Source organism: Podarcis vaucheri, assembly GCF_965113315.1.
Source record: "Podarcis vaucheri genome assembly, chromosome: 2".
In the NCBI taxonomy this organism is placed as follows: Eukaryota; Metazoa; Chordata; class Lepidosauria; order Squamata; family Lacertidae; genus Podarcis; species Podarcis vaucheri.
The window spans coordinates 21,215,125-21,234,361 of NC_138760.1; positions in this window are offsets into that span (position 1 = coordinate 21,215,125).

Genomic DNA, 19,237 nt, shown 5'->3' on the forward strand with positions numbered 1-19,237 from the left:
CGTTTTATTGGCTGAGGGAGCCGGTGTACAGCTTCCGGGTCATGTGGCCAGCATGACTAAGCCGCTTCTGGCGAACCAGAGCAGTGCACGGAAACACCGTTTACCTTCCCGCCGGAGCGGTACCTATTTATCTACTTGCACTTTGACATGCTTTCAAACTGCTAGGTTGGCAGGAGCAGGGACCGAGGAACGGGAGCTCACCCCGTCGTGGGGATTCGAACCGCTAACCTTCTGATCAGCAAGCCCTAGGCTCTGTGGTTTAACCCACAGTGCCACTTGCCCCTGGGTATATTTACAGGTGGCACCCTGTAAGTATGGGTGCTGGTGGCACCCATAGGTACAGGGAGGGGGTGAGGCTAGCCACGTATTTTTTGCCCTGGGTGAAGCCTCCAGAAAGGTGCCATTGAGACTCCCAGCAAATACATGTTTGTGTGTGCCAAACTGGGTCTTTGACCCAGGTGAAATAAAGCCTAGTTTCGCCCCTGCCTTAGGCATGCCCCAATGGATGTGCAGATGCCAAAGGCAATTAAAACTGCTAGCCCATTTGCAAAGCTAAGCTAAGCGGGGTCCAATTAGATGGGGGAGTTCAGGTTGAGATTACTGAATGGAAGGGGGTTGGACCATGGGCGTGGCCTGGGGGACAGTGGGGTACAGCTGCCCCCCCTTAAGTAAATAAATAAGAATACCGTATTTTTCGCTCCATAACACGCACCTGCCCATAACACGCACATAGTTTTGAGAGGAGGAAAACAAGAAAAAAAATATTCTAAACGAAACAGTGGATGTATGATTTTTGTGGTTCATGATGCAGCCACAGACATGTGATCTGACGGTGAGTTTGGGGTGGCCCAATGCAAAAATCCTGAGGATCCATGTGGATCCATGCTTTGTAACCATGTTTTTTCACCACTGTGGCCCCAGGCAACAGTGGGTGCGTGATTTTTTTGGTGCAGGCTGTAACCATGGATCCTCTGCTCACGACTGCAGCAGATCCCCCTGTCATCCGTAGGCATTCGCTCCATAACACGCACAGACATTTCCCCTTACTTTCTAGGAGGAAAAAAGTGAGTGTTATGGTGCAAAAAATACAGTACTTAAAGTAGAAATAATCAGAATATTTGAAATTGAAATGCTCACTGAGGTAACTTGGATGATGACTCATTTATCGCATGGAAGGTATTCCCCGATGTTAATTTTTTATTTAACTTCCGAGTTTTCAAACGACTGAAGATTTTGACAGATTTTTCTGAGCTCTTGGGTTTGAAAGAAATTTAAAACAACTGCTGTTGAGGCATTTCATTCCCGATCTGCTAGACAGAGCCAGACAGAGAGGATGGTGTCAGGAGGGTGTCACCCCCCCCCCGATAAATCTTGCCTATGCCCACAGGTTGAACTACATGACCCTTTGGGTATCTTTCAACCCTAAAACTCTATGATTCTATGACTAATACCCTGAGTCCAGACTTGTGTCTTTAAACTCACTTTTGCCAGCTGCGGGGCCAGTATGCTATTTAAAGAGGGGAAATTGCAAGACGTATTCTGTCTTAACAATTGGGTTTTGGATTTCTTTGTTACACCAGGGATAAGGGTTGAGTTTTGGAAAGTGCCTGGAATGTCCTTATCCTTAAATCAGATGCACCAGTAATTGAGTCTGGGGTTTCTGTGTGTGAAATCGGTGTGTTCCACTAGGTTGTCTCCTGCCCTTTCAGAAATAACTTCCCTTGTGAGGTTTCCGAAATGACTTTCATTCATTTTCTGCCATCGGGGAACTTCTGTGACAGAGGTCTTCTAGTTAAAGATAGGGGCCTTGTACACAGTATGTCATGATGTGCATTCAGTGCTGGGTGCAGGATGGTGCCATTTAGGGGTGCTGTGCACAGGATGTCATCCAGGAATGGTTTTAATCTGATTTGTGCCAAGAGTGCACTTCTCAAGTGGTTGCTGGGTTCAATTATTATTATTATTATTATTATTATTATTATTATTATTATTATTATGATGCACCTTTTTCCCTGACAGGTACTCAAGGTGGCTTACAAATAAAAGGTAAAGGAACGTCTGTACGAGTGGTGCTGTGGTCTAAGCCACTGAGCCTCTTGGGCTTGCCGATCAGAAGGTTGGCGGTTCGAATCTCCGCTCCCATTGCTTTGTCCCAGCCCCTGCCAACCTAGCAGTTTGAAAGCATGCTAGTACAAATAGATACTGCTGCAGCTGAAAGGTAAACAGCATTTCTGTGCACTCAGGCTTCTGTCACGGTGTCCCGTTGCACCAGAAGTGGTTTTGTCATGCTGGCCACATAACCGGGAAAGCTGTCTGTGGACAAATGCCGGCTCCCTCGGCCAGAAAGCGAGATGAGCACCGCAACCCCATAATCACCTTTGTCTGGACTTAACCGTCCAGGGGTCCTTTACCTTTTACCTTACAAATAAAAATAAGAATCATTCAAAATGTAGGGGGGCATAACCCCCTCAATTAATCAATGATAAAATTAAAACTATATATAACACACATATAAGAAATCTATTAAAACCATACAAGTAATTACAATAAAACAGCACAGCACCAGTACTTATGTACCCAGAAAGCACTTTCTCAGGTCACCTATTCATGCAGACCTACTGATGTTGCAGGTCTTGGCCACACCCCCTCACCATGTTTAACTTGCCAGTGAATGAAATAGGCAAAATAGGAAGCAGCACAGTAACTTAGCTGTCTCTCTGTACCGATAACAGACATATATATGCTCTGTTTAGCAACACACCAGTTTCCAGCCCCTCTCTTTTGGATGACTGCGGTTGTTTTTTTAAGGACATGGAAAACTAATTGTGAGGAGGGGAATAGAGAACGCCATTGCACACTAACTTGAAAACACGTGCACCTGTCTGTACAAACAGCACAGAGAGCAGATGCCTCCTAAGATGATTTGTGCCATGTGCACAATTGCAAACTGCGGTGTCCAAAAAAAGCATGCTGAAAAATTCTAACCGCTGTGCAAGGGTCTCATGGCTGTTAACTGCACTGGCTCCAGAAAGCCTCTATGGCTTCTGCATCATTTACCATAGATCAGCTGCCTGTGCAGGAGGATCTCAGTAAAAATTGTAGCAACATCTTCCTACCTTCACATTTTATATGAAGATTATAAAACATCAGCATCAGATCACACCCTTGACTCTCTTTGGGAGTGCTGCAGGCTCTCCAAATTCCATGGCCTTCTGCCCCTCTTATCCTGCCTCCTTCTCCCTTGTCTTTGGCTGCCTGGTTTCCTCTTCCTGATTCCCTCTTCCACCAACACCGGGAGCTGCTTCACAGGTGACATGGAAGCCCACAAATCACTGCATCCTTCCCCCTCTCCACTTGCCCCCTCTGCCCACATATCCCTCTGGGCTCCTTCCCACCCCTAACAACAACTGGGGCAATTGGAGAAACATCTGTTGCTAATTCTTTTTACCTATACCATGCTGATAAACATGTGTTTATTATACTCTTAAGCCCCAGGCAATATTTTACCCGATTACGCTTGCATAGTCACAATATTTTCTGTTAAGAATTTGTATTTAAAGTAGGTAATTTTTGTGTTTATTTATTTATTGGTTTTCACATATTACTTTACAATACAGATGTACCAACGTCAAACCATTTCCTCCCCATCCCCCCCAAACATTTACATTTCTATTTACTCAATCCATCATATTATTCTTTTCTCCTTCCTCCCACTTCCCTCCACCCCTACTTGATTTCCTCCACATTATACAATTTACAATAATCTTTGCATTCTACAACCTTCTCAAATCATCTATATATTCTTATTATTTTTCCTTACTAATCTTTCTTCCATCCAGTACTTCACATTTTAATGTAGGCATATTAGCATATCTTTTTTTGAGCAATATTTTGCCATATATTCATCAAAACATTTCCACTCCTTTTTTAATTTTTTATTTGACTGATTTCTTATTATAGCAGTTAATTTTGCCAAAATTAAATATTCATTTAGTTTACAAATCCATTCCTCCTTTGTGGGTATAGTTTGTGACTTCCACCTAGCAGCAATCACTGTTTTTGCAGCTGTGCTTGCATATAGAAGAATTCTCTCCCCCTCCCCCGTGGTATCTCATCATCTATCAATCCAAGGAGATATGTCTCTGGTTTCTTTGTTAATGATATTTTCAACATCTTCTTTAGTTCTTTGTGTACTACTATCCAAAATTTCTTAATTTCTTCACACCTCCACCACATATGTATTGTTGTTCCTATTTCTCCACCACATCTCCAACAGAGGTTGGATTTCAATTTGTATATCTTTGCCAACTTAACTGGCATTAACATCTTTACAAAATTTTCTTTAATTTAAAGTAGGTATTAACATGATTCCTCCACTGGTCTGAAATACTTACCCTCCCCAATCTCTGAACCATAATATTCAGAGGGGGTTGAGTGCTAGCATCAAACTGGAGGCCTTCGTCCAGAGTATCAAGGGCATCCCGGCTGCATCTTTGACTGCCTCAAGGTTGGCAGACACAACAAGGAGGCCTTGGAAGGCCACGAGAGGAGCTTCATCTCCATCTTTCAGGAGACCATCCATTCCCATCAGCCGAGACTTGGGTGATTTGGACTGTCTGAGTAATTTTGTGGGCAAGCTGCCAAAGAACCATCCTCTCCACAATGGTGGACTGTTGAGTTTAGATCCTGTTCAAGACAAATCACCAGTCTACAGTCAACTGCTTCAGGCCTATAAATGGTCAAATAAGGTCTGCAAGGAAAAAAATGTGGTCCACGAAGATGCACTAGAGGCTCTGAGAAGAAAACGCTGGTTGTTGGTTTGTCTGCAGGCGAGGAGTCCGAAATATGGTTGTGTCGTGCCATGTTCAGTATCTAAGACAGAGGTGCTGTGAACGATCAGTTGCCAAGTGCAGGAATTAATAAGCTGCTTGTTGTAGATGAGATTCCATTCCCTTGAAGATCAGTCATGTGGTCTGGGGGTACTCCTGGATTTAACCTGGTCAGGTGGCTTCACTGGCATGGAGTGTCTTGTTTACAGCTCCCACCTGTGTGCCAGCTGCAATGGTTCCTTAACAGGGATAGCCTGTTTCTAACCTCTTTCCAAGCCAGCCTGATTTTTTGCCCCTTCGGTTTTGCAACATAAGGAAATGCTGACACCTTCTGTCCATTTTAGCCAAGGGCTTCTACACACATACTTTTGTCTAATGCATAGTTGTTTAAATATTCCTCAAGCTGCATAGAGATCATTATGTTTTTAGCTTGGAGAGGTGATATACTAACACTTTGTGCAGAGATCCAAACATCTAATATTGCCCAGTTTTCAACAGAAGGAAGCAAAGACCTGAGAGCACCCTGAAATGAAGAAGAGCAAGGAAACAGCCATATATAGGAAGCAGGCAGAGGGCCTTCTTGGTAGTGGCACCCACCCTGTGGAATGCCCTCCCATCAGATGTCAAGGAAATAAACAACTATCTGACTTTTAGAAGGCATTAAAAACTTTAGAAGTTTTAAATGTTTGATGTTTTATTGTATTTTTTAATAGTCTGTTGGAAGCTGCCCAGAGTGGCTGGGGAAACCCAGCCAGATGGGCAGGGTATAAATAATAAATTATTATTATTACTACTACTACTACTACTACTACTACTACTACTATTAAAGCTTCCACCTCTTCCCCACTCCCATTAGCAGGACAGCAACTTAGAGCAACCATGATGGAAGGGAAAGATTTAAATACGCCCCATCTTCATGGTTTAAATATGCGATCCTATGTACAATTCATGTACATTTATTTAGTATTCCGTATTCAGACTTACAATTCTGTGGCTATTGATTCAAAAGTATACTGTGTAGAGTCTTGGCTGTTGGATCTGGTTCTCTACTTGGATCAAGGGGTAGCTAAAGCAATGCCCTAGCAAGCATGGCCAGTGGTCAAGAGTAAGAAAACTGGGAGCAGCTTTAGATTCTTATGAATATGTATCAGTTTTATACCTAATTAACCTGTGGCTTCCCACAAAGCATTCTGAGAATCATAGAACAGGTAAGCTGCTAAGGATTCTCCATTGGAGAACCCAAGTCCCTGCACAAAACTACAGTTCTTAAGGATCTTGGGAGAAAATGGATGGAAGTTAAACCAGTTTGGAGATGCACTTGAGAGTCTGTGGTACCCTCTGTTTGGTTGTTTGGCTACAGCTCCCATCCTTTGTTGCCATAAGTTCAACAGCATCTCTAAGAGGAAAAGATGGAAATAACGCCTAATAGCTAGAAATCAACAGTTCAAAAATGAAACAGTCGTTTCATAGCTACCAAGATGAGTTTGTTTCAGAATCAAAATGACCAAACCTTAAAGGCCACATCCAACACTGCCATTCTGCTGATGCAATGGTTCCATGCACACAATTTGTCAGGCACTGAGCAGAGGAGGAATGGTGGAGACTGACTCCCCAGCCTGACCCTTCCAGAGAAGAAGAAGACAGTTCAGAATTACATCAGGGGTTTGAGAGAGGTCACAGCTCAGAGGAAGATGAGGGGAAAAGTTGGGAAATAATGGGAGACGAGGAGCAGGCAGAGCCAGAGCAGCTGGCTGACACGTCGTCACTAGAAAGCATTCCAGACCCACCATCTCCCAGAACATAGTGAGCCCTAAAAGTAGGAGAGCAAAGAGCTCTAAGACAGAGGGCACATAGCAACACCCATAGAGAAGACAATGAGAATGAGGAATGAGGAAAATGCAGAGAATACTTCACAAAACAGTGCCCTAAAATACATACCTGGACTTGTTTCGGTTAATGTCTGCAGAAGACTTTGTGGATATTTAAGTTATAATTAGAAAAATCTTAATAATTCTTCATAAAGGAAACAACTTAAAGGAGGCCAGATATAGGGTGAAGGAAGTCTTTTATTTGGTTGTTTGTATTGTTGTATGTTATGCTTATTGTATTTCTGTATTTTGACGTTATGTTGTTAATAAAATTTATATATATATATATATATATATGCTTTCGTAGATTTTCACGGGTACAGGAATGCAGGTTTTGGTGTCTTCGGGTGTCTTCCCGTGTAAGAGTCGGGGTGTCTGTGCGACGTTTCGACGAGGTCTCACTCGTCATCTTCAGGCTGGTGCTTTCGGCTTCTTGTTACTGGAACAGAGCAGAATCTGGTGTTTGAGTTCCTATAAATACTGTTGAGGGGTGTGGTGTATAGCCTCCAACGTTCTGGGCAGAGAGGAAGTTCCTAGATTAGTGTGCCTTTTCTTCTTTTGTTCCTTAATTACTTGAGGGATATCTTGAGTGATTTCATGAGTGATATTCTGAATACCACTGGGTGGGTCATTAAGTGTAGATTAGTTGCTAAAGCTTTTGTGTCTTGACCTCTTGGGCTTGTGAAGAGTTTTTCTGAGAAGATGGCTGTGCTGCATTTAGTTGTGCTCTGGCTTGGCTTCGTGTATAGGGGCGAGCTGTGGTTTTGTGCCTTGTGCCAGCCAGATCTGTGTAGGGATTGCAGGGGGGTGCAGCATCCGGAGGTGCCACTATAGTTTGGCTACTGGATGGAGTCTGTAATATGTCTGTGGAGAGGGTCTGGGTTTGGGTCTGGTGTGGTTGATTGGTGACGGCGTTCTGTGTGCCTCTGGTTCTGGTGTCGGTTTTTGTGGGGAGGGCTAATTTCCAGATGTCTGGCAGGCGGGACGTGTCGTCACGCTTGTTCATGTTGTGAGGGTGTTTCTCTATCTCGATGGCTTCCATGATTATTCTCTTGTGGTGATGTTCCATGTTAAAGAGCAATTTGGAATCTGCAAAATTAATTTCGTGTCCTGTTTCTTTCATGTGTTGGAAAAGAGAGGAAGTTTTTTCTTCTTTTTTGACGGCATTCTTGTGTTCTGCGATACGTGCATTTATTCGTCTGTTTGTTTGTCCAATGTACGTGGCTGGGCAGACTTTGCAGGGTATTTCATAGACCCCTTGGTTTTCCAGCTGGATTTTGTCTTTTGGGTTTCTGAGGATATTGGCTATTTTTTGGTTGGTGCAGAAGGCTGTTTTGATATTGTGTTTATGGAGGATTTTGCTGATTTTGTCTGTAGTGCCCTTGATATAAGGAAGGAGGGCCATGCCATTGTTTTCTTCTGTGTCTTGGTTTTTGGGGGGTGTTTCTTTTTGAATTAGCTTCGTAACCCTGTTTTTCTGGTATCCATTGGCGATTAACACATTTGAGAGATTCTGTAACTCAGTTGTCAAGTGGTCTTTGTCAGCCAGGCGTTTGGTTCTGGAGATGAGAGTCTTGGCTACGGAGTTTATTTGTGCAGGGTGGTGGTGTGATTGTGCATGTAAGTAGCGGTTGGTGTGTGTTTTTTTCCGGTAGATAGTGTGTCCTAGGGAGCCATCAGGTTTTTTGTAGATTAGGACGTCAAGAAAGGGGAGTTGGTTGTTGTCTTCTATTTCCATAGTGAATTGTATTTTGGGGTGTAGGCTGTTGAGATGTGTGAGGAAGCTATCTAGTTTTTCTTTCCCGTGTGGCCAAATTACAAAGGTGTCGTCAACATATCTGAGCCAAAGTTTGGGTTTGTGTTCTGACTTGTCTAAAGCATTGGTTTCAAAGTGTTCCATGTATAAATTTGCGATGACCGGTGAGAGGGGTGATCCCATAGGTGCTCCTTCTATCTGTTTGTATCTTTGTCCATTGTGGATGAAGTACGTGTTGGTTAGGCAGTGGTTGGTCAGGTCCAGGATGTATTTGGGGGGGTTGTATTTGTTTTGAATGGCTGTCAAGGCTTCATTAATGGGCACTTGAGTGAAGAGAGATACAACATCGAAGCTCACAAGTAGGTCATCGGGATGTAGGTATTGCTTCTTTATTGTTTCTATGAACTGGAAGGAGTTAGTAACGTGTGAAGCGATGGATTCTGCATAGGGCTGAAGTTGCTTAGCGAGAAATTTAGCGAGATTTTGTAGAGGTGAGCCTATGGAGCTGACTATTGGTCTGAGTGGTGTTCCTTCTTTGTGTATCTTGGGGAGACCGTAGAGTTTGGGGCATCTGGAAGATTTTTCTCTGGGGATGATTCTTAGCTGGATTTCTTCACTGATAGGAGAGGCTTTTATTTTGGATTTGGTGGTTTTTTCCAGATAGGTGGTGGGATCTGTTTTTATAGGTTGGTAGGTATAAAAACAGATCCCACCACCTATCTGGAAAAAACCACCAAATCCAAAATAAAAGCCTCTCCTATCAGTGAAGAAATCCAGCTAAGAATCATCCCCAGAGAAAAATCTTCCAGATGCCCCAAACTCTACGGTCTCCCCAAGATACACAAAGAAGGAACACCACTCAGACCAATAGTCAGCTCCATAGGCTCACCTCTACAAAATCTCGCTAAATTTCTCGCTAAGCAACTTCAGCCCTATGCAGAATCCATCGCTTCACACGTTACTAACTCCTTCCAGTTCATAGAAACAATAAAGAAGCAATACCTACATCCCGATGACCTACTTGTGAGCTTCGATGTTGTATCTCTCTTCACTCAAGTGCCCATTAATGAAGCCTTGACAGCCATTCAAAACAAATACAACCCCCCCAAATACATCCTGGACCTGACCAACCACTGCCTAACCAACACGTACTTCATCCACAATGGACAAAGATACAAACAGATAGAAGGAGCACCTATGGGATCACCCCTCTCACCGGTCATCGCAAATTTATACATGGAACACTTTGAAACCAATGCTTTAGACAAGTCAGAACACAAACCCAAACTTTGGCTCAGATATGTTGACGACACCTTTGTAATTTGGCCACACGGGAAAGAAAAACTAGATAGCTTCCTCACACATCTCAACAGCCTACACCCCAAAATACAATTCACTATGGAAATAGAAGACAACAACCAACTCCCCTTTCTTGACGTCCTAATCTACAAAAAACCTGATGGCTCCCTAGGACACACTATCTACCGGAAAAAAACACACACCAACCGCTACTTACATGCACAATCACACCACCACCCTGCACAAATAAACTCCGTAGCCAAGACTCTCATCTCCAGAACCAAACGCCTGGCTGACAAAGACCACTTGACAACTGAGTTACAGAATCTCTCAAATGTGTTAATCGCCAATGGATACCAGAAAAACAGGGTTACGAAGCTAATCCAAAAAGAAACACCCCCCAAAAACCAAGACACAGAAGAAAACAATGGCATGGCCCTCCTTCCTTATATCAAGGGCACTACAGACAAAATCAGCAAAATCCTCCATAAACACAATATCAAAACAGCCTTCTGCACCAACCAAAAAATAGCCAATATCCTCAGAAACCCAAAAGACAAAATCCAGCTGGAAAACCAAGGGGTCTATGAAATACCCTGCAAAGTCTGCCCAGCCACGTACATTGGACAAACAAACAGACGAATAAATGCACGTATCGCAGAACACAAGAATGCCGTCAAAAAAGAAGAAAAAACTTCCTCTCTTTTCCAACACATGAAAGAAACAGGACACGAAATTAATTTTGCAGATTCCAAATTGCTCTTTAACATGGAACATCACCACAAGAGAATAATCATGGAAGCCATCGAGATAGAGAAACACCCTCACAACATGAACAAGCGTGACGACACGTCCCGCCTGCCAGACATCTGGAAATTAGCCCTCCCCACAAAAACCGACACCAGAACCAGAGGCACACAGAACGCCGTCACCAATCAACCACACCAGACCCAAACCCAGACCCTCTCCACAGACATATTACAGACTCCATCCAGTAGCCAAACTATAGTGGCACCTCCGGATGCTGCACTCCCCTGCAATCCCTACACAGATCTGGCTGGCACAAGGCACAAAACCACAGCTCGCCCCTATACACGAAGCCAAGCCAGAGCACAACTAAATGCAGCACAGCCATCTTCTCAGAAAAACTCTTCACAAGCCCAAGAGGTCAAGACACAAAAGCTTTAGCAACTAATCTACACTTAATGACCCACCCAGTGGTATTCAGAATATCACTCATGAAATCACTCAAGATATCCCTCAAGTAATTAAGGAACAAAAGAAGAAAAGGCACACTAATCTAGGAACTTCCTCTCTGCCCAGAACGTTGGAGGCTATACACCACACCCCTCAACAGTATTTATAGGAACTCAAACACCAGATTCTGCTCTGTTCCAGTAACAAGAAGCCGAAAGCACCAGCCTGAAGATGACGAGTGAGACCTCGTCGAAACGTCGCACAGACACCCCGACTCTTACACGGGAAGACACCCGAAGACACCAAAACCTGCATATATATATATATATATATATATATATATATATATATGCGCAGGTTTTGGTGTCTTCGGGTGTCTTCCCGTGTAAGAGTCGGGGTGTCTGTGCGACGTTTCGACGAGGTCTCACTCGTCATCTTCAGGCTGGTGCTTTCGGCTTCTTGTTACTGGAACAGAGCAGAATACTTGTTACTGTTACTTGTTACTTGTTACTTGTTACTTGTTACTTGTTACTTGTTACTTGTTACTTGTTACTTGTTACTTGTTACTTGTTACAGAATACTTGTTACTTGTTACAGAGCAGTACTTGTTACTGTTCCAGTAACAAGAAGCCGAAAGCACCAGCCTGAAGATGACGAGTGAGACCTCGTCGAAACGTCGCACAGACACCCCGACTCTTACACGGGAAGACACCCGAAGACACCAAAACCTGCATTCCTGTACCCGTGAAAATCTACGAAAGCAAATATATATATATATATATATATATATATATATATATATATATATATATATATAAAAATGATGAATGAGGAAGTAGGAGAGATGGGGGGATGGAGATTCACTCAGGACAACACCATTATCCAAGAGGCTGTGTTCCAAAGCTTCTCTCTGTAAATACTGAATAAAAACCGAATAGTAAGAAACTTTTCCTTGTCTTTGTACATTCCTGGCAATTGGCTGTGGGAGTATCTTGCAGCCGCCTGATAACAATGGAACTTCCTTGGCCGATCCAGCTCCCTGCATACCCTCCAGAAAAAGAAACCCAAGTTATGGAGCGTTGGAGACCCTCTGGAACAGACTTTGTAGTATCCCGAAGCATTGGAAACCAACCTCTGGAATGAGTGCATGAGGCTAAAGTTATCCAAAATCAACAACGGCAACATGCAACCATATTTTTGGCTATAATTTCCATCCATGGTGACATTTCATTCAGTTATTTATTTTATTTACCATTCTGGATTTATGTGAATATGGTTGTTGTTGTTGTTCCTATACCACTTTATATTTTTAAGAAAAATATCTCAAAAAAGTTTACAACACATTCAAACATCAAATACAGTGGTACCTCGGGATGCAAACGGGATCCGTTCCAGAGCCCTGTTTGCATCCAGAAGCAAACGTAGTCACGGCAACGGCATGTCTGCGGATGTGCACGTCCCTTTTTGCCACTTCTGCACATGCGTGTGACATCATTTTGAGCGTCTGTGAATGCGCAAGCGGCGAAACCCGGAAGTAACGTTCTCCGTTACTTCTGGGTTGCTGCGGAGCGCAACTGGAACACGCTCAACATGAAGCATATTCAACTCGAGGTATGACTGTAAAACAATCCAGAATAAAACATTGTTGAAGAAAGTCAAATATAAAGTATACATTCAAAGAAAAATGCTTAACAGGAAACTAAAATATTATCTTAAACAATTCAAAATAAAACTTCACAAAGGAGGTCAACTACAGAATACACAGTGAACACAGCAAAGTTACCAACCCCCACCATAGACATTGAAAAGAAAACATTACTGAAGGAAGTGAAACATAAAACACACATTTAAAACAACATAATTAACAAGAGAATAAAATATTATCATAAGCATAGAACATATCTGCTGCTGTTGCTGCCAATCCTGCCCATGGCAGTTCATGACGGGCAGCAACTGTGGCAGTGGCGTAGCGTGGGTTGTCAGCACCCGGGGCAAGGCAAGTAATTTGTGCCCCCTAACCCGTGGATTTGCGCCTCCTAACTGTGGATTTACGCCCTCTAACCCTAACCCCCAGATGTTGCGCCCGGTGCGGCCGCCCCCCCTGCACCCCCCACGCTACGCCACTGAACTGTGGCAGTTTGGGCCACAGCCAAGAGAAAGCCAAGATGGCCTCTGGCCTCTTCAGCAGTCTCAACTTTTTGTAGCTGGAGTCAATCAGGCCCCATCCTCCCAGGCTGGGCAGAAAAAGGCCTGCAAAGCTGGGATCAGGTTTTCCAGGACTCACAACCAAGACTGCCTGGAACATTCCAGTACAATAGCCTACTGCATATTTAGCCTTTCTCATTCCTCCAGATATTTGGCTCCAAATCTCATCCGCCCCAGCCAGCATGGCCAGTAGCAATGGGTTATGGGAGTTGTAATCCAACAACATTTGGAGGGAACTAGGTTGCAGAAAGCTGTTCTAGAGCATGCATGACTAGTCTGTGTTATGGGTCGTATTATTTAGTTCCTGGAACTCCCTGGACAAGAAAAGAAGAGTCTACAGACTTGGCATTGATTTTCCTATGTATTGAGTATTTGCTTGGCTGAAGTATTGTGTAGATGGCCTCCACTGGAGGCAAAATATTCTCATTCTCTAGGCCGGTGGTTTTTCAACCAGTGTGCCATGGCACCCTGGGGTGCTTTGAATGATGGTCAAGGGTGCCATGGGCAACACCGGCCTCTGTTCCTCTTTCCTTCTCTCCCTCCTCCAATGCCCTCTCGCATCTCTGCCTCCCAAAGGCTTGCACAGCTGTTTGTTGCAACAGTTCTGGCTGCAAGCTCCCCAGGTGAATGGTGCCTCTGGGGCTGGCCAGGGGGTGCTTCCCAGGGCCCTGTGGGGCAGTGGGAGGAGGCACCTCTCTTTGGGAGAGCTCAGAGACCAGGGACAGCAGCAGCAGCCACCCGGAGGACTCCCAAGGAGAGGGGAGAAGAGAGGAAACTGAAGGAACACTCCACAAGGGAGGGTGTTTGAAAAGGGGTGAGGGGCTGCCAGCTGTGCAGGCGAGGGGTGAGCCCCACACAGTGCCACAGAAAGTATGAAGTTGGTCAAGGGAGCCGTGGGCCCCAAAAGGGTGAAAACCTCTGCTCTAGGCTGTTCATGCTTCGTCCATCTGCTACTAGCAGTGTGCTTCTTGGAGACCTGATTTCACATATTGTGGTAACTGCTTCCTCACTCCAAATGTCAGCTGGGGAGAAGGCACTAATGGTTCTGATAGGGGGAGAAGTGATGTCCCTTCCCCTACTTCTTCCCCACCTGGCGTGACCTCCAGTTACTTTAAGGAACGGAAACACTTTCTTCCCCTGGCTCCACACTGGATCTCAGCGGCCCAGAGAACAAAAGAACCTGTGACTCGCGCACGTAATTCCCTACAATTTAGTCCTTTCAACGAGACGTATTACGATGGGCCTAGGGAAAGAGGGTTTCACTTCTTAGAAAAGTACACAAAATTGTCCGCAGAAAGCATTCGTCATCATTCCACTTAATCAAAACGTAAGGATTAAATTCCACTCTGGCTTAGACCAGCAGAATCCCACTGACTTCAACAAGTATCCAAGATTGCCCTTGAGCTAATCTGAGACAAATTCAGTGTTGGTATAAGCAATTCTGTTCCACTGGCTTGAGGTTAATTTTACCTTTGCATTGGCATAGCCTTTCACATAATGCTAGCAGTGGAAGGCATCTGATACAATTAACGTTAATCAAACTTAAACTCAGAATGAAGTCACTTTTCTTCACACATTTCCAAATTGATCATTAAAACTTGCCGTCTCAAGATCAGGTAATGAGCAACTGCGTAGCTCCCTTTGCTTCCCTTTATAAACAGAGAGATTCCCAATCATTCAAAGTTGAGATGCTTGGGGCATGCATAATCTTCCTCTGTTTGTCCCAAGATAAAACAACTTGGAAGTGATTTACTATGTGGGAGGTAGAATTCTTTATTATTTTGCTCTTACAGCTGCATCAAATGTTTGCCATCCAAAATTGCTTTTAAATCATGGTCCTGCCAAAAAAAAGAAAAAAAAAAGCTTACAAGGTGATGTGTAACACAATATAACAACAAGAGAATAAAAGGGAAATAGAGAACAAATTGGGAAGGAGACTGACTGAAAGTGGAAAAAAATCTAGAAGTATACATTTGCTAACTAATCCATCCTGATTTGTAGGGGCGATGGATATTCCAGCTCACCAGGATTGTAGACAAGTCTAAACAGATAAAAACATTGGCAGGATTATTGTAATAACCTGCAGTTTCATTTGTTGCTGTTGTTGTTTAGTCGTTTAGTCGTGTCTGACTCTTCGTAACCCCATGGAGCAGAGCACGCCAGGTACTCCTGTCCTCCACTGCCCCCCGCAGTCCGGTCAAACTCATGCTGGTAGCCTCGAGAACACTGTATTCTTGCCATCTCCTTTTTGACCACATCCAAGGTTCATGGTTCTTATATTCCAGGTTCCTATGCAATATTTTTCTTTACAGCATTGGACTTTCCTTTCACTTCCAGGCATATCCACAACTGAGCGACTTTTTGGCTTTGGCCCAGCCGCTTCATCAGCTCTGAATCAACTTGTACTTGTCCTCCGCTCTTCCTCAGTAGCATGTTGGACGCCTTCTGACCTGCGGGTCTCATCTTCCAGCGTCATAACTTTTATATGCCTGTTGTCTTTGTCCATGGAGTTTCATAAGAATATATATTTAAAGAAGAGGAATAAATGAACAAATTAAGTTAATTTGGATATGCAGAAGATATTAAAAATAAATTTAAGGAATTGCAGAAAGCGGGGGAAGGAAGTCAAGTTTTGAAATGTCAAATTGATTGTAAAATCAGTGAAATATATAAATTTGAAAAGTATAATTTTTTTTTTAAAGAAAAAGATTGTAGATGAGTCTTGCCCATCCTTACTAACCAGGTATTCTTTCTAAACTGGAAATGCTGGCTATCAGACTTAAGGCCTGTTACATATTAAGTATCCGTGGTTCCAGTTTCTCCTAAGCATAGGAAATTCTGAGAGAAGATGCAGTTCCTCCCCATGTCCAGTACAGTACTTAATTCGTTCTGGAGGTCCACTCTTAATCTGAAACTGTTCTTAACCTGAAGCACCACTTTAGCTAATGGGGCCTCCTGCTGCTGCTGCACCGCCGGAGCACAATTTCTGTTCTCACCCTGAAGCAAAGTTCTTAACCCGAGGTACTATTTCTGGGTTAGCAGAGTCTATAACCTGAAGCGTATGTAACCTGAAGCGTATGTAACCCGAGGTACCACTGTACTGTGGTACCACTGTACCACAGTGTACAGTGGTACCTCAGGTTAAGTACTTAATTCGTTCCAGAGGTCCGTACTTAACCTGAAACTGTTCTTAACCTGAAGCACCACTTTAGCTAATGGGGCCTCCTGCTGCTGCTGCACCGCTGGAGCCTAATTTCTGTTCTCATCCTGAAGCAAAGTTCTTGACCTTAAGCACTATTTCTGGGTTAGCGGAGTCTTTAACCTGAAGCATGTGTAACCTGAAGCGTATGTAACCCGAGGTACCCCTGTATTGCTCTTTCCTTGCCAGCCTCTTCACATTGCATGGTGTTCAACTAAATAAATGTACAATCGAATGACTTTTGCAGCTAAATTCCACTTTCCTCTCCCCTCTGAACACACCTCACCAGTCCCAAATCTACTCTGGAAGTTTGTGTGTGTGGGGGGGGGAGGAAACCCAGAACAGATTTAGGGGGCATGCAATGGGAGCAGAGGGGTTGAAAGTCCTGATGTGCTAACAGAAGTTGTTCTGCTCCTGCAAAGTGATTTTTAGCGCTATGTTGAGTGCAACTCATTGTCTTAAAGAGCTGGTGTGATGATGTTCAAGGCCGGGCACAGGTAGAAAAGAAGGCAGATGTAACTTCTGTTGGATCTCTGGGTGAGAGTGAAGCTAAATACAGTTTTGCAAGCCTTTCTGCCTAGGCCTCAACTCTGTCCCCGTGTCACACCCCCTTTTCACAGGCTACAGCCTTCACAGATCCTGCTTCTCTCTTTCCTTGAGTGTTTTTGCCTGGAAAGAGTGTGCCTTTGAACTCTGGTAATGCCTCTTCTTTGCCTGGGTGGAGGGTCAAGAGTGGTCTGTGAGTGTGCAAAATCTAGTCTACTATACAAAGATAAAAGTTGTATGATTGCTCCCTCTTCCATTTTTGCCTTGCCTTGCCCACCTATTTGTGACTCCCCTGCCCCAGAAGTTTCCACCAAAAGGGAAAACATCCCTTGGTCTGAAAAAGGTCCCACCATCACAACCAGTAGTTCATCAGCAAGTTTTTCCAACTCGCAATTGTTTACCAGTAGCAATTTTTGGTCTAGACCAGTGTTTCCCAAACTTGGGTCTCCAGCTGTTTTTAGACTACCATTCCCATCATCCCTGACCATTGGTCCTGCTAGCTAGGGATGATGGGAGTTGTAGTCCAAAAGCAGCTGGAGACCCAAGTTTGGGAACCCCTGGCAAACAGTTGGAATCTCTGATCTATAGTCAAGATGTGGATTAGTATTTGTTTATGCAGCTCGTCCCAGTGTATGGCTCCTAGAGAGCAGGAGATCATTGGCACCATTTTGAATCTGACCTTACTTGGTGCACCTCAGGATTCTAGTGGAAACGAGAAATCCCGTGAGCAGTGGCGTAGCGTGGGGGGTGCCAGGGGTGCCGGCCGCACCGGGTGCAACATTTGGGGGGGGCGCATTTGGCCGACCCTCCTCGAGGAAGCAGGAACCCCACTGTCCTCGGACCTCCTCCGAAGGCTGGCGGTGGGGCGGAGAGACCTCCTCCCGCCGCCAGCCTTCGGATGGCTGTCCTGAAGACTTGTGGTGGGAGCAGTGGCGTAGCGTGGGGGGTGCAGGGGGGCCTGCTGCACCTGGCACAACATCTGGGGGGGCGCGGAAGAGACTCGAGTGCTAAAATCCACGGGTTAGGGGGCACAAATTACTTGCCTTGCCCCGGGTGCTGAGAACCCACGCTACGCCACTGCCCGTGAGTCTTCCCTCACCTGTACAAGGCTGACAATTTGGGCATTCATTTATCTTAGCAAAGTTATCTGTGACTATTTTATAATTGCAACAAATGGGATCCTTCAACTATGGCAGCCTTCTCTAACATGGAGCCCTTCAGATATATTGGAATACAACTCCCATTGACCCTGCCCATTAGCCATACTGCTGGGAGTTTTCTGGAGCATACCAAATAGGGGACAGTTAACCGATAGCTAACACCTGGGTCCAATGGCATGCATGTTGTTAGATTCCAAGCAAGGTACTTGACCAGTAGAATGGATGTAGTATCAGATATGGTATCGTATGTGCTAAGTACTGCTGTCTGAAGATAAGAAGCACTCTGTAAGTACTAGTAATTACAACCATTGCTGTTTCATCTCTGGCACTGTAATTTTATATACCATTACAGGCATAAATTGTTAAGTTTTCTGAGAATAAAGTCAATGTTTGTATAAATAGTTCTATCCTTCCACAAAGGGAATTGATAAAAATTTAACATAATCACCGTAGAGAGCTTCTAAGGATCCGTCAATACAATGGATGTTAAGGTAATTATTTTTCTTTATTGATTGCGACATCAAAATCTTGCTAGTATTTGCATTTTTTTTCTTCCTGTTAAATATATTAGAAACACATACTGATACCTTTTGGATAGTGTTGTTGTTGTTTTTTTCTTAAGCAACAACAACGCCCAGAAATAAGAGAACAAAGATGATGATTAATTTTCTTACTAGTTGGTTGCCTCTCAGTGTTTGTTCGTGCAAGTTATTATCAGAAAGCCTTATTGTCACTCTAGTTTGTTCCTGTATGTCCAAAGACTAAAAAATAGTGTGAATATATCAAGTGTGTGTTGCTTATGAAGTAGGATTAAGTAATAATATTTGAATATTTTACCATTTCATTTCTCACCCAGAGGGAGTCTAAGGCTCTGTCCTAATTTCTTAACAGAATTTGAAAGAAATTAGGACAGAGCCTTAGATTCTCTCTAGGTGAGAAATTAAATAGTAAAATATTCAAATATTATTACTTAATCCTACTTCATAAGCAACAATGGCACTTGGGTTCAACTGAGGTCAGAATTCAAGTCATCACTCATCCATAAAACTCAGTGAGATGACCTTGGGGCTGCCACTTACAAGCCTATTCTACATCATAGGGCCACTGTGAGGATAAAATGGGGTAACACTCCTCATGCTACGGTGAGATCTTTGGAAGAGCAGTTGTGCTCATTCCTT